At 39.5% G+C, this 15,109-nt stretch overlaps 1 non-coding gene across 1 annotated transcript; it reads left to right on the top strand.

Moving 5' to 3' along the window:
- The first annotated feature begins 7,740 nt into the window (after positions 1 to 7,740).
- Positions 7,741 to 7,815, top strand: Trnal-caa (transfer RNA leucine (anticodon CAA)). Its single transcript has one exon. It is a non-coding gene; the product is annotated as a tRNA-Leu (tRNA).
- The last annotated feature ends 7,294 nt before the right edge of the window (positions 7,816 to 15,109 follow it).

Raw genomic sequence — 15,109 nt, 5'->3', positions numbered from 1 at the left:
ACGCTTGATCAAGGTCCGCGTCACTTTCCATTTTTAACCGGACTTAACGTCTGAGAAAGTAAAGAAATAATAATAATAATATCAGACCGATGAATATTACACTAACAGAATTCAGCATGTTACACCTATGCAGAATGTTGAAAAAATGAAAGTAATGATGAGTGTGCCCCAAAGAAACATAACAGAGCCTCTAATGTTCTCAATATGTGTAAACAATTTACCAGGCAGGGCCAGCAACACAGTACAATTGTTCATTAATGATGCTGTAATCTACAGGAAACTATTGTTGATGGGTGATAAGGAAGTGCAAAATGATTTGGACAAAATTTCCACTACATGTAATGAACTGTAGCTTTTAAATGTGGAGAATACAACTTAATGCCTATGAGAAAGAGAAATAATCCAATTATAAGGTTAGTGTTAAACATCTTGAGCATTTCACATTGGCCAAGTATTTAGAGGTAATATTAAGAATTAATGTGAACTGGGACAATAACACAAAATCATTTACAGGAAAGGCAAATGGAAGAAATTACGTATGTTGGAAAGGTACTAGGAATGTACGGTCCATCTATAAAGGAAACTGCGTACAATATGATGGCATTCGGAGTCTTTACCAGCAGGCATTACCATACACATGGAGTAAATTCAGAAAAATGTCACTAGGAATGTAACAGGGCAGTATAGCCCTTACACTGGAAAATTAGATGTGAATACTTGGAAAGAAGGTGACTCAGTTCTCGTGCAGTGTCTTCCAGAATACATATGTAAATGTAAATTTGTTTAAAGTTGTTATATCCTGTATATCTTTATTGTTCAACAACACAAAATCAATTTAATTTTTATTCCATTTGGCCCTTGTCAAGTTTGTTTTCTTCTGGGTGAATATGTTAAGTGTTAATATGCTGCTGTTCTTCGCAAATTCAATAAACATTTAACATGTGTCATTTCTGCAGTTTTACCCAAAGTTTCAAACCGACAAATTTTTCTTTTTTTGTCCTACTTCCATGTTTAAGTCCTACATTATTGTTTTGTAGTAAGATTTACCGTAATCTATGTTTATATAACCCAGAAGTCTTTCACTTTTTCATCAGAATGTGACCACACTGGATGATTTCCTAACAATATATTCCACTTATTTATAAAACAGACCTTGCTAATTTATTTATGATTCCTTCATAACTGTCACCTACCAACACTCCACTAAATCCAGAGTGAATCCTTTCCACCAAAATCCTGAGCACCAGTCCTAACCAAATGCCTTATCTTTAGCGTTAAACCCAAATTTAATCATGTTGCACTTGTCCAAGGCCTACTCTCGTTCTCCTGACACCTGCAATGCAAACACTTCTTTGCCACCATTCTCTCCAGCAAAAGCCAACCTAATATCAACATTGAACCCTGTCTATCCCAGTTTATACTACCATCCAACTGCATGCCTCCCCCCATCCCCCCCCCCCCACCAAAAAAAAAAGTGATGTAGGAGGGGATGTGGAACTTGCAAACATACTGCATTCATTCATACATACATACGAGGGGCGTTCAGAAAGTAAGCTCCGATCGGTCGCGAAATGGAAACGACTATGAAAATCCGATAAAGCTTTGCACAGATGTGTTGGGTAGTGTCTCTAGTATAACCCCAGTTAGCATCACGTCGCTCTTCTCATTTCTGAGCTCGCAGTGAGTGCGTAAAGATGTCTAGAAAATAGTGTCTGCCGCCAAGTACGAGGGCCTGGTGAGAAATTTCGCCTGAAGCTATGCAGCTAACATTACATAACTGTCGTGCTGTTTCTTCTTCAAGACAATTCTCAGCTGCATTCTGCAGGGGCAATGAAGATGCTCCTGCATCGTTTTCAAATGGAAATGTGAGATTACCCACAATACAGTCCGCAATTGTCTCCCCCTGAGTTTCATCTCTGGTCACATGAACCGCTGTCTTTGAAGACAACATTTTGACACAGACAACGAGGTGTAGGCCAGCGTGGAGAATTGGCGGAAAGCACTGGCGGCTGCCTTCTATGATGAGGCTATTGAAAAGTTGGTACAACGCTATGACAAAAGTCTAAGTCAGAACGGCGACTACGTAGAGAAGTAGCTGAAAGGTGTAGCTAATTGTTACAAGTAAAACATTTCTGATGTTCACTGTGGTTTCAATTTGGCAATCAATCGGAGCTTACTTTCTGAACAGGCCTCGTACATACATACACTTTTATGATATCTATAGATTCACATATCTGTACAGTAAAAAAGCAAGTAGAATGCAACATTAACACCGAAATGGAACACAGCCATGTGGAAATCACACCTCTCACTAATGACAAAGGTGCAGTCTCCAGCTGTGGCAGCACATGTCAAAGGAACACCAGGTATGTGCACCATCCAAACGGGGCAACAGGTAATGATGTCCTGTTGATCTTCTAAAATTACATTTATAGAGAATCATTGCTGATAATCTGAGATGAGAGTGATGCATGGATTTTGATAGTTGAAAACAACATCTTGTTTGGGCTTATTGGTCAATTGTCTCTCTCACAATCCAGTACTGGTATCCCAAATCCCCCTGAGTGAAAAATTCCATGTTGAGAATCTTGGCCAGTCCACTGTGGTTGAATGACACAGTTTCTATCCACAGCATTAATTATTTTTTCCAATTTTGATGATACCTATTATAAAACATTTCTTTGTACATTTCTCCTTTTGCTCTACCATACAATAAATATGTGCCTGTCAGTTGCTGCATGCCTGTAATGAGTAATGCCACATCTCGAGAACCAGTCATGAACTGCTACAAATAGTGGTAAACAGATCTTTCAAAGTAGTACTACCACACTGATGCAGACAGTTGTTTGTTATAAAACATAAGTAGTTACCTACATGTGCCTCACACTTGTTGCTCATTCAAGACCTCATACTTCAAGATACATATTTCTGACCATTGGTGTCTTGTCTTGGAATACTGATTTTAGGATCCACTTACATGTATATAATTTTAACTGTGAATGCTTGAGAGACTGTAGAAAAAATTCCCAGTTCAACGTATTATAGTTAGTTAGAAGCTGTCCCTGAAAATGACATGCTGTAATAGCAACAAATGGAGGATGTGCACTGTATTACTTACATTGCTGGCATCTTTGAATGAAGAACAGACATATATGTTTGCATACACTGTGTAGATAATTATGGTAAGTAGACGATTCGATTCAGAATTTTGGAACAAAACGTCTTTTTTACTTCTTTGACGCCATGGCTGTGAGAATGTATTATGTCCAAACAAGGAGAACTGTGGTTACTTAAGCTCATGTAGTTCATAGACAGCTGCTTAATCTTGTCAGTAGTTTGGAACAATGATTTCCCATTTTACATAGGTAAAGTGTGTCTCAGAGAAAATGTCGCATACTTAGTTATGGTTTGAATCACAAACTGTTCCCTGAGGTGTTAATTTTTGGGGAAAAAAAAAGAAAAAAAATGTAGTTCAGTGTTCAGTATTGCCATGTGGTCTTTTAATTTGTTGGCAGATGTTCTGATGTTCTGTAACTGTGTGGAATGTCATTTAAATAAGCTCCACAGAATGTTCTTGCTGGTTGCTCAACTGTCTTAATGATGAATGCAGAAATATAATTAATAAGGATTTTGTAAGTTTTGAAATGAGACAAGTTTTGTATTCTGACAAGGGTGAATTATGTGGGAAAATACTCTCCCCACCCCCTTTTCCCTTTAATTTTAACTGATGCCAAGATGAGTGTTATTCAGCTTTGAGGACACTCCTCTCTAATTGTTTTAGCAGGGTGTTGAAGAGCAAGATGTCAACTACACAAAAAAATCGTGTCATAATAATAATAATAATAATAATAATAATAATAATAAAAATCATTGACAAGTTTCACTTTAACACTTAACTTATTCAAGTGGTATTATGATCATATAGATGAAGGAATAGCAGAATGAGGAAAATATGGAAATGTGGCATTTTAATCAAAACAATGTCATTAGATATGTGCAGCAGAGTAATTAAGAAAACGTATTATTTTTTTGTGATTTCTTCATTTCGCTTATAGTTAGAGAGTGAGTCTGTTGGAAATGCTGTGAAAATGATGAAATGTTTAATGTAGACCAGACCACTAAATGATTAAAACAATTTATATACTACCAGAGGGAATATCACCTTGTCATGATTGAAGTATTATATTAAAAGTATTTAATATTTCGAGGTGCGATTTAGTCAAACCATTACGTACAATTTTCAAATCATTTGTTTTGTGATGTCAAGATTTACTCAGTTACTGAAAACGATACACAATACTCACAATGTGAGTTATGGTACATGAAATCTCAAAAACCACACTTTTCCACTATAGCAACAAAGAGTTGTTCCTGAAATTTAGTTCATTGTAAGTTTTTAACCTCATATACTCTGGAGTTTGGGCATAGAGTTTTAAATGCTGTGTATGAAGTTTAAAATTCTCTCTGTAATAAGTGTTGTAGTTGAGCTGAAAATAAAGTTTCAAATGTATATTTCTTTTTGTGTAAGAAAATAAAGACATAAGGTACAGTGATGGAATGGATAGTATTTCCAAAAACTTTTAGCAGTGGCTGACATGATACTTCCAGCAGTGTGAAACACATGATGTTATTTATTTTCTTTTGCCACACTAGTTGCCTGGTGACATTTGTTGAATTATCCCCAGAAGATTATGCCATGATGAGTAATTGATTCAAAGTATGTGTGTTCAGTTAATACACGTCAATCGCAGCACAGGATATAGCATGCAGACATTATACATGCCTGATGGGATAATTTAATTCATGCTGCATGAATTGTATGGTAGTTTCTCATGATGTTGCATTTCCTGGCATGGCCACATTACAAGGAAACTATCACCCTCCAACCTAACATAGACACTGTGCTACATTACAAATTAATATGTCAACATAAATTTAATTAAAAAAATAATAAAATATAAGAATAGTCAGTGTTGTGTGTCATCTCCAGAAAGATGTTTGTGTCACCTCACAGGTCCTTTGCTGTGTTTGACTGATAGGAGCCAACTTAGGAAACGTTATATTGGGTTAGGTGTGACTGGTTAACATAGAATAAGAGCTTTAGCTTTGCATGTTGGCCCTAAGGCTGCGGCCTACGTAAGCAACAGAAGCGACTGACAGTGCTCAACATGCCCTGGTGTTCTGTGTGTGAGTGAAAAACTCCTGCTGAAGGTGGCTTCTAGAGCTGTCAAGCTGTTTCTATAAAATATAATAGAGGGAAACATTCCATGTGGGAAAAATATATCTAAAAACAAAGATGATGTGACTTACCGAACGAAAGCGCAACAGTTTGTTGCGAAAGCTTGAATTTTGTGTGTGTGTTTGTGTTTGTTTGTGTGTCTATCGACCTGCCAGCGCTTTCATTCGGTAAGTCACATCATCTTTGTTTTTAGATATGTTTCTATAAAATGGCACACATAAAGGGCAGAAAGTTGTAGCTCGAGAGTAAGGCAACAGATATCTCTCAATGGGAATGTGTATTGGCTGTGAGGCGTGCCAAGACAGTCTACACTGTTGCAATAATGCTGAGTCCTGGATGGCGCATTGGCTACAACACCTGCCTAGTACGCAGGAGATCCCAGGTTTGAATCCCGGCCCGGTACACCTTTTCACTCGTCACTGCCGATTCCGCGTAATGCCCGAAGCAGGTGACAATAGTGATCCCCTCTCTTCCCTTCCCTTTCCTTACTTGCCCTCTCCATCTTCAATTTACATATAAAGAATATACAAGGATGAGCACTGATATGTTTGACTATCTCATCAATGAACTGAAAACGAGTGTTTCTTATGTGACCAATAAGTACCGAAGAATGAATATGACTGTAAGAAGGGATAAAATGACTCGCTGTAGCAAAGTGGGGTCTGTAGTTTTGTACTAGCATTTTTGACTATTAATCTACTTCATTGTTCATCCCAGGTTTGGATGCAGCAACTACTTAAATTTAAACTACCTGAAATGCAATCCTATCACCTGTTGTGTCTACATAATTTTCTCTACACTCTTTACACAGAATTACCCAGAATCTCAAAGTACGTTATCTAACATAGGACATTATTATCAATAAGTGTATATGCACTTATCCCAATACATCACACACATTAAATTCCTAATAAAACACAGTGAACAACAAAGAAATCTAACTGATCTTTGATTTTTGGGAACACAATTCATCAGCAATCAATGTTAATGCCAAGTGTTTCTGTTAATCTAAATAGTCTGCATAAATGAAACAGAAAATTTTTTTTTGAAGAAAAAGGTCAAACGTTTTCTGAAGTAATTTGTCTAAAAGTGGGGAATAAAATAGATTAGAGACACATTTGATACACCTAATTTACTGTACATGACTTAGAATGTCATTCAAAGGGATGTAAAATAGTTGCCTAAACTGTTTTATTTCTTACTTTTAGACAAGTAATTCCACTAAATATTGGCAGATATCTTTTCTTTTTCTTTCTTTCTTTCTTTCTTTCTTTTTTTTTTTTCCCCAAGTTTAATTCAGAAAGAATGATCTTATTGAAACCATTGAAACCTACTTTGTGTTGCAAGTGTCTTCTGTTCTCAAAATGTCCTAAATTTATTATATGATTCGAAGGAAGCCTTTTTGACAGTTAAATATCACCCTAATGTATTTTTTTGTGCACAAAATAGCTAGGCCTTGAAGAAATGAACTTTTTGACACTTCATTTAAATAGCTAGCAGTGGCTGTTCATGAAACATTTCAATGTTCCCTCAGCTGACTAAGTTTTTTAATTACCCTGGTTACTTCCAAATAATTAACTTTTTTTTTGCAAAACTAGAACTCATGTTGGTCAATTTTATACCCTATTTGTTCATTTCCCACACTTTGGTCAGCTGTGAAAATGTGGACAAAAACCAATTGTATAGTTTATTGGGAGTCCTTTCCTGCTCCGCTCAAACATTTGAACAAAACGTTTCAAGTGTTAATCATAGTTGAAATATGTGCCTCTTTGATTGTGATCATTTCTTTATCTTGAACCGTTTGCGAAATATGATGATTTTCACAACCCCACGATTCCTGATGTGCAGGGACAGAATAGGGAGCGCCATGCCTGACCTGTTCGCCAGATATAACAACCAAACTCTCCAGAACTGAGAGAGATATAATTCTGATCTCAACTTTAAATAAAATTTAGATAATGAGATTTTCTATCTGCAGCGGAGTGTGCGCTGATATGAAACTTCCTGGAGGATTAAAACTGTGTGCCGGATCGAGACTCGAACTCGGGACCTTTGCCTTTCACGGGAAAGTGCTCTACCAACTGAGCTACCCAAGCACGACTCACGCCCCGTCCTCACAGCTCTACTTCTGCCAGTAAGTTTGGAAGGTTGGAGAGGAGGTACTGGCAGAAGTAAAGCTGTGAGGACGGGGCGTGAGTCATGCTTGGGTAGCTCAGTTGGTAGAGCACTTGCCCGCAAAAGGCAAATGTCCCGAGTTCGAGTCTCGGTCCGGCACAGAGTTTTAATCTGCCAGGAAGTTTCATATCAGCGCACACTCCGCTGCAGAGTGAAAATCTCATTCTGGAAACATCCCCCAGGCTGTGGCTAAGCCATGTCTCCGCAATATCCTTTCTTTCAGGAGTGCTAGTTCTGCAAGGTTCGCAGGAGAGCTTCTGTTAAGTTTGGAAGGTAGGAGATGAGGTACTGGCAGAAGTAAAGCTGTGAGGACGGGGCGTGAGTCGTGCTTGGGTAGCTCAGTTGGTAGAGCACTTGCCCGCAAAAGGCAAAGGTCCCGAGTTCGAGTCTCGGTCCGGCACACAGTTTTAATCTGCCAGGAAGTTTCAAAATTTCGATATGTTAGCTAAATTTACTATGCAGAAATTTGTGACCTAAAATGAACCATATGCAAAGTTCCTACAATCGTTTTCCCTAAAAAGTTCTTGGAGCCATGTACATAGTTTTATGCAGCTCAGGAACTATGGTGAATAACTAAAAGAAATTTAATCCATCATCGAGCGAAGATACCAAGTTGTAAGAGGCGAAAGAAGAAAATTTATGCACCTAATGGTATTGTTAAAATCAGATGATAAGTTTTTCATAGCAGCCAGGATGCCCTCTCAAGTGCTTTGCTGAGAAGACTTGTAGGTGTCACTGTCACACATGCTGTAGTGACAAGATTCAGACACATTTGAATTTGAATGTCACCAATTATAGCAGACGACAAGCAACTTTAAAACGGTTGTCGCCAACGTAGGATGCTTCTATAGCTACAACGGCGGTTGTGTTTGTTGCATGGACCTGTCGCGCCTGTTGGACGCTTCTGCTGGTCACATAAGCCTGTGAGACTGTATGAGAAGGGTGTCGCCATTGATGTCACACAAGTGACATAGTTCGCCATTTGGCAGGGCACAATCATTTTAGACCATGCTGTTCTTTGCTGATGATTCTCGATTACATTGTGCGGCATTCAACTTTGTTGTAATTTTGGACTTCTGCTGTATTTGTTTCTTCACATTGATATACTTGGCAGGTAGTGGGACTCTGGCTTGACTATGGGCTTTATCGGGGGATCCTTAGGCAGGCTGCCTACCATGTTTATGATGTCAGGGCAGGGGCTGGTTTTGTGATACATCAAATAATTGTTCAAAGGAGTTGTCAGATAATGTATTCGGTGTTACCTCACAAGGCAGTTCATCCTAATAGCCATTCACATTACATGTATGTTTCCCCAGGTGATTTATCTGGGTCAAAGTCACTATTATCTGCTACTCTATTCTCAGAGTATTTCCTGCTACAGAGTTTAGGCTATGTTCGAAAGACTTTAAAACGGATGTGTCAGGTGATACGTCAAAACATACTATTATTAGTCCAGCAACCACTATTAGTCTTGTCACAATCATTTTTGAGTCAGATTCATTTTGGATTACAGATAGACCAATTGTTTCTGCTTTTGACTATATCCAAGGGTGCCCAAGAATTTGGTTCATGAGCCGTGCCCTGGCGCAAGTGTCATAGTGCTCAGCCTGGCTGGCACATTTCCCCCATTACCACACCATGCTGTATGAGTGTGAGGAGGGGAAAACTGTGCACACACTACATTTGAATGACAACGCAGTCACACTACATATGATATAGTTTCACATTTCACAGTAGCATAGATAAAAAGCAAAACAAATTTGCCATATTATTTAATTGCTTTTGGCACACTGAAGACATATTATAATTTTTATCTGGTACAAACACTCAGTATATGGACAGACAGATAATTTAATATGTTTTCGCACTCAGGTTCCTACGTAATCGTGACTTATCTAGTTTCATAATCGAAAAAACGCATTTCACACAAGAAGTGGAGCAAAGGTCGTTTTGGCACACTTTTGATATCAAATTAACTGACTAAATTAATTAAATTGATCAATTAATTACTCCCTCCCACCATTCCTCCCCCATCTGGAAAAATAGCAGGAAATTCAGAATAGGCAGAAAATTGAAATCTTCTTGGTAAATTCAAATGCAACTGCATTACATTGTAGAAGAAAGTGCCGGCCGCGGTGGCCGAGAAGTTCTAGGCACTTCAGTCCGGAACTGCACTGCTGCTACGGTCTCAGATTCGAATCCTGCCTCGGGCATGGATGTGTGTGATGTCCTTAGGTTAGTTCGGTTTCAGTACTTCTAAGTGTAGGAGGCTGATGGTCTCAGATGTTAAGTCCCATAGTGCTTAGAGCCATTTGAACCATTTGCAGAAGAAACAATAATAATAATAGTAATGATACAATATGCATTTTGCTGGTTTGGGAGGATGTAGGTTTCTCTCTTTATTTCGCCATCTGATTATGCTGTCACAATACAAGATGGCCGACCCAGAATACTGGGGCAGTCTATCTCCCCTCCTCCTGCTACTGGCGGGTAATTCAAAAATCACTGGGACAATTAATTTTTTTTCCTCTGGCTGTGAAGCATAGGAGTTGGAGAGGGGTCGCTCCTATTGATTGAGTGCTAGAGAATAGCTCTAGCCAGTTTTGTCAATAACTGCTGGATGTAGAGAGGATATTTTCACTATTAGTAAAGCACTGGAGAGTTGCTAAAGCCAGTCTAGCCTATAGCCTGTAAGTAGGCTGTTTAAGTTTTTATGCTGGTAACTCCACGTAGCGCTCTGTATAAAAATCACTGACTGTGCTGTGTGCAGTCTGTGGCTAGTTTGCATTGTTGGAATATTCGCTATTGTACTGTTGGGCAGTTGGATGTGGACAGCGCATAGCGTTGGGCAGTTGGAGGTGAGCCGCCAACAGTGGTGGATGTGGAGAGAGAGATGCCGGAGTTTTGAGAGGTTACTTTAAGCAGATGATCTGGATGTGTGTCCATCAGTTCTGATTAAAGTCTGGTCTATTGTTAAGATTATATCGTCTGTCGTCATGTCAGTAGTTTCTGTAATTTCTTTCTTGTCGGTCACGTGGTAGAGAATTTCTCCGAGTCGTAACTGCGTGGTGGACCGTTGCGTCTGAAGTTATTCTGTCTCCCTTGATAATAATTATTCTGGTTCCCATATTGTCTGTTTCTCTGATTGTCTCTGTTATAGTAATTACTGCGGAGAGGTGATATTTCCCTGTAATTATTATTATTCTGCCAACGGTTGTCATACGGGTGGAGTCTGTTTTGGTTACGATTTGCGTTGTAAGAATAGCCTTGTCGTGTCCAGTTATTATTTTTGTCGTCACGGTATTGTGACGGATGTGACCTGTGATTGTTGTTCCCCTGGTTTCGCGTCCTGCGATTGTCAGTGTCAATTTCCAATTCTTGTAAGAGTCCCTGAAAAACTTCAATGTCGTCTTTGCGACGTCCTGCCAAAATAATATGTCGTAAATGTTCAGGCAATTTGATTAAGCAAATGCGGACGAGTTCTGAGGGGCTGTATGGGTTTGACAGGTACTGATTCTTGTGCAACATGTCTTCGAAATATTTGACAAGATTGGAAAATTCAGATTGTTCAAAGTGTTTCATCATTGAGTAGCTTGAGACCAATATGCTGAGAGGAAGGCAGGATAAAATTCTCCTTCCGTGCGACAATCGCAAATGACCATACACATTCTTACAGCAGGTTCATTTTCCAAATACCCACACATAAATTCCAATCTGTGCTCTGATGACCAGTTGGGAGGAAAACAATGAGAGAATTGATGAAGCCACGCTTGTGGATGAATGTCGTTGCCAGAATTCTTAAATGTTTTGAATTTACGTGTAGTAATGAACAGCTTATAGTCAGAATCATCATGGCGGCGAGTCGCATATCGGTCATTGTTATGTCGTGTCGGTGGTTCCATCTCAAAATTCGGTGCACATTGCCAGTTTCTTTCATAATTTCCGAAATGCCCTGTGTTATTATTTTGTGGCGTTTCCGTGTTTCTATGTCCCTCTTCCCGTGTTGGAGCGCGAGTCTCCTCTGAAATATGTAATTCTTGTATAACAGAGAGGAGTGAGCCGTTCCAGTTGGAGCTCGCGCATGGTCTGAAGATGGAGCGAGCCGAAGCCCCGTCTAAACTGAGCGCCACTTCCTTTGATGTACCGACAACAGCCGGAAAACTGCGCGGCGCGGCACGACGCGCTGTGTGGACCCGCCTTTATGTGTCAGTGATGGCTATCGGTCTTGTGTCATTCAGATCATCAAATGGCTCTGAGCACTATGGGACTTAACATCTATGGTCATCAGTCCCCTAGAACTTAGAACTACTTAAACCTAACTAACCTAAGGACAGCACACAACACCCAGTCATCACGAGGCAGAGAAAATCCCTGACCCCGCCGGGAATCGAACCCGGGACCCCGTGCTCGGGAAGCGAGAACGCTACCGCGAGACCACGAGCTGCGGACTCAGATCATCTACCATTGTAGATAAATCAGTGAACTGATCCGAAAGTTCGGCTACTTTCTACGATAATGAACTGATTTCCTCCGTGTGTTTTTCTGAACCAAGTTTTAGAGCGTCTACTGTGTCCTGAGTTTTTGCAAGTTGCGTAACCGAATTGGTACATGCAACTGAGTCAATTTTAGCTTGCAAGGTGTCATGATTTTCATGAACAATAGTTTGCAGTTCTTTTTATAGCTGCTTCATGATTCTGTAATGCATTTTCATGACGCGAAAAAATAGGCTGAAAATGCTCACAAATTGGTGTTTTTACGTGATTACAACCTTTTTGACATTTCGATTCGATTTTAAGTAACGCAGCAGCTAAACGTTCACGTGTTTGTTCAAGCGTGGTGTCTAACTTCTGAAGCTGTTGTTGTGTTTGTATCTGATTTTGTTCCATTTGTTTTTGATTTTGTTTCATTTGTTACATTAATTGCAATAATAATGTAGTACTGTCTGGAACCTGTTCCTCTGTGATGTTCGGCAGTACATTTCCACCGGCAGCATTCGCATTTTGAAAAGCAGAAAATGTGTCTGGACTTAATTGAGAAGAAGGTGAGGACGCAAAACCTGAATCTACGGAATTTGCAAGATTATGTCCTGTCATTTCGGGTTCCTGGGGCGAGCTGTTGACGACCGATCGATCGACAATACTACCCTGTTCACTAGCTGTTTCACTGTCTACACCATTACTTATTGCCTGGTCCATTTCCCTATGCACAATTACCGAATTACTATTCTGAATATTTGTTAATTCATTACACGGTGGCGCTAACACACTACTCTCGTCTTCACTGTCATTTCTCAATTTATTTTGCAGCCTAGTGTTACGTTTTTCACACGCCATAATTATGAAAATATTTCACACGATAACACAGAAAGGCACAATTTGAAGAGCAAAATAAGAAAACACATTAACATAGCACTGAAAATAATATCTAATTAATTGCAAGCACGGCTGCGAAATACTAGGTGCAAATCTACATGCGTGCCACCTGTTTCACAGTACAACAATGAAAAACTACAACTACAAAGGAAATTCTCTCTACAATTACGCGCTAGCGATAAACAATAACTACACTAATTACTCAAACCACAAGAAAAAATCAGAAGATGCCAGTGAGGTATCCTCGGCTAATGGTCGACATATGAAACGTCCCCTTAGAAAAAATTAAAAATGATAGTGCTGGAAAACCTCTTACGTTATTTGATTTTCTAACAGCTGAGCAAAACTGAATGTACTCAGACACTTCTCTCTTTACTTATTATGATTATCACTAAAATGACACACAATATTTTTAGCGCAACGCTATCCGACTTTCAATAATCCCTACAAAAGAATGCCCCTGACAAACAATAACCTATACCTTTCATGAATCACTTACCTCACAAAATCTTCGCTACTCGAACTACTGCAATACAGTGAGCGCCAATACTGACAGCTAAATAAAAGATTCTAACTACCGAAGGCACTAACTACTGATAGGCATAGTTAGCAAATGAAAGATTTTGATAGAGAACAAACAATGTATTTACCTTAATAATGTTCGACCTCCATCTTTACAAATTTCCTTTTTCAGGCGTACACACGTCCAGATCGGCCGCTTATAGTAACCTCTCAAAACTCTGGCATCTCTCTCTCTCTCTCTCTCTCTCCACATCCACCACTGCTGGCGACTCATCTCCAACTGCCCAACGCTACGCGCTGTTCACATCCAACTGCCCAACAGTACAATAGCGAATATTCCAAAAATGCAAACCAGTCACAGACTGCATACAGCACAGTCAGTGATTTTCATACAGAGCGCTACGTGGAGTTACCAACATAAAAACTTAAACAGCCTATTTACAACAGAGATTTAGGAACTAGGTTTTAAATTGTAAGACATTTCCAGGGGCAGATGTGGACTCTGACCACAATCTATTGGTTATGAACTGTAGATTAAAACTGAAGAACCTGCAAAAAGGTGGGAATTTAAGGAGATGGGACTTTGATAAACTGACTAAACCAGAGGTTATAGAGAGTTTCAGCGAGAGCATAAGGGAACAATTGACAGGAATGGGGGAAAGAAATACAGTAGAAGAAGAATGGATAGCTCTGAGGGATGAAGTTGTGAAGGCAGCAGACGATCAAGTAGGTAAAAAGAGGAGGGCTCGTAGAAATCCTTGGGTAACAGAAGAAATATTGAATTTAATTGATGAAAGGTGAAAATATAAAACTGCAGTAAATGAAGCAGGCAAAAAGGAATACAAACGTCTCAAAAATTAGATCGACAGGAAGTGCAAAATGGCTAAGCAGGCATGGCTAGAGGACAAATGTAAGGATGTAGTGGCTTATCTCACTAGGGGTAAGATAGATACTGCCTACAGGAAAATTAAAGAGACCTTTGGAGATAAGAGAACCACTTGTATGAACATCAAGAGCTCAGATGGGAACCCAGTTCTAAGCAAAGAAGTGAAAGCAGAAAGGTGGAAGGAGTATATAGAGGGTCTATACAAGGGCGATGTACTTGAAGACAATATTATGTAAATGGAAGAGGATGTAGATGAAGATGAAATGGGAGATCCGATACCGCGTGAAGAGTTTGACAGAGCACTGAAAGACCTGAGTCGAAACAAGGCCCCCGGAGTAGACAACATTCCATTGGAACTACTGACGGCCTTGGGAGAGCCAGTCCTGACAAAACTCTACCGTCTGGTGAGCAAGATGTATGAGACAGGCGAAATACCCTCAGACTTCAAGAAGAATATAATAATTCCAATCCCAAAGAAAGCAGGTGTTGACAGATGTGAAAATTACCGAACAATCAGTTTAATAAGCCACAGCTGCAAAATACTAACACGAATTCTTTACAGACGAATGGAAAAACTAGTAGAAGCCGATCTCGGGGAAGTTCAGTTTGGATTCCGTGGAAATACTGGAACACGTGAGGCAATACTGACCTTACCACTTATCTTAGAAGAAAGATTAAGGTAAGGCAAACCTACGTTTCTAGCATTTGTAGACTTAGAGAAAGATTTTGACAATGTTGATTGGAATACTCTCTTTCAAATTCTGAAGGTGGCAGGGGTAAAACACAGGGAGCGAAAGGCTATTTACAATTTTTACAGAAACCAGATGGCAGTTATAAGAGTCGAGGGGCATGAAAGGGAAGCAGTGGTTGGGAAGGGAGTGAGACAGGGTTGTAGCCTCTCCCCGATGTTATTTA

Source organism: Schistocerca nitens, chromosome 3 (genome assembly GCF_023898315.1).
Source record: "Schistocerca nitens isolate TAMUIC-IGC-003100 chromosome 3, iqSchNite1.1, whole genome shotgun sequence".
Classification (NCBI taxonomy): Eukaryota; Metazoa; Arthropoda; class Insecta; order Orthoptera; family Acrididae; genus Schistocerca; species Schistocerca nitens.
Note: the sequence above shows the minus strand (reverse complement) of the source record. Positions and strands in the feature narration are given on the sequence as shown.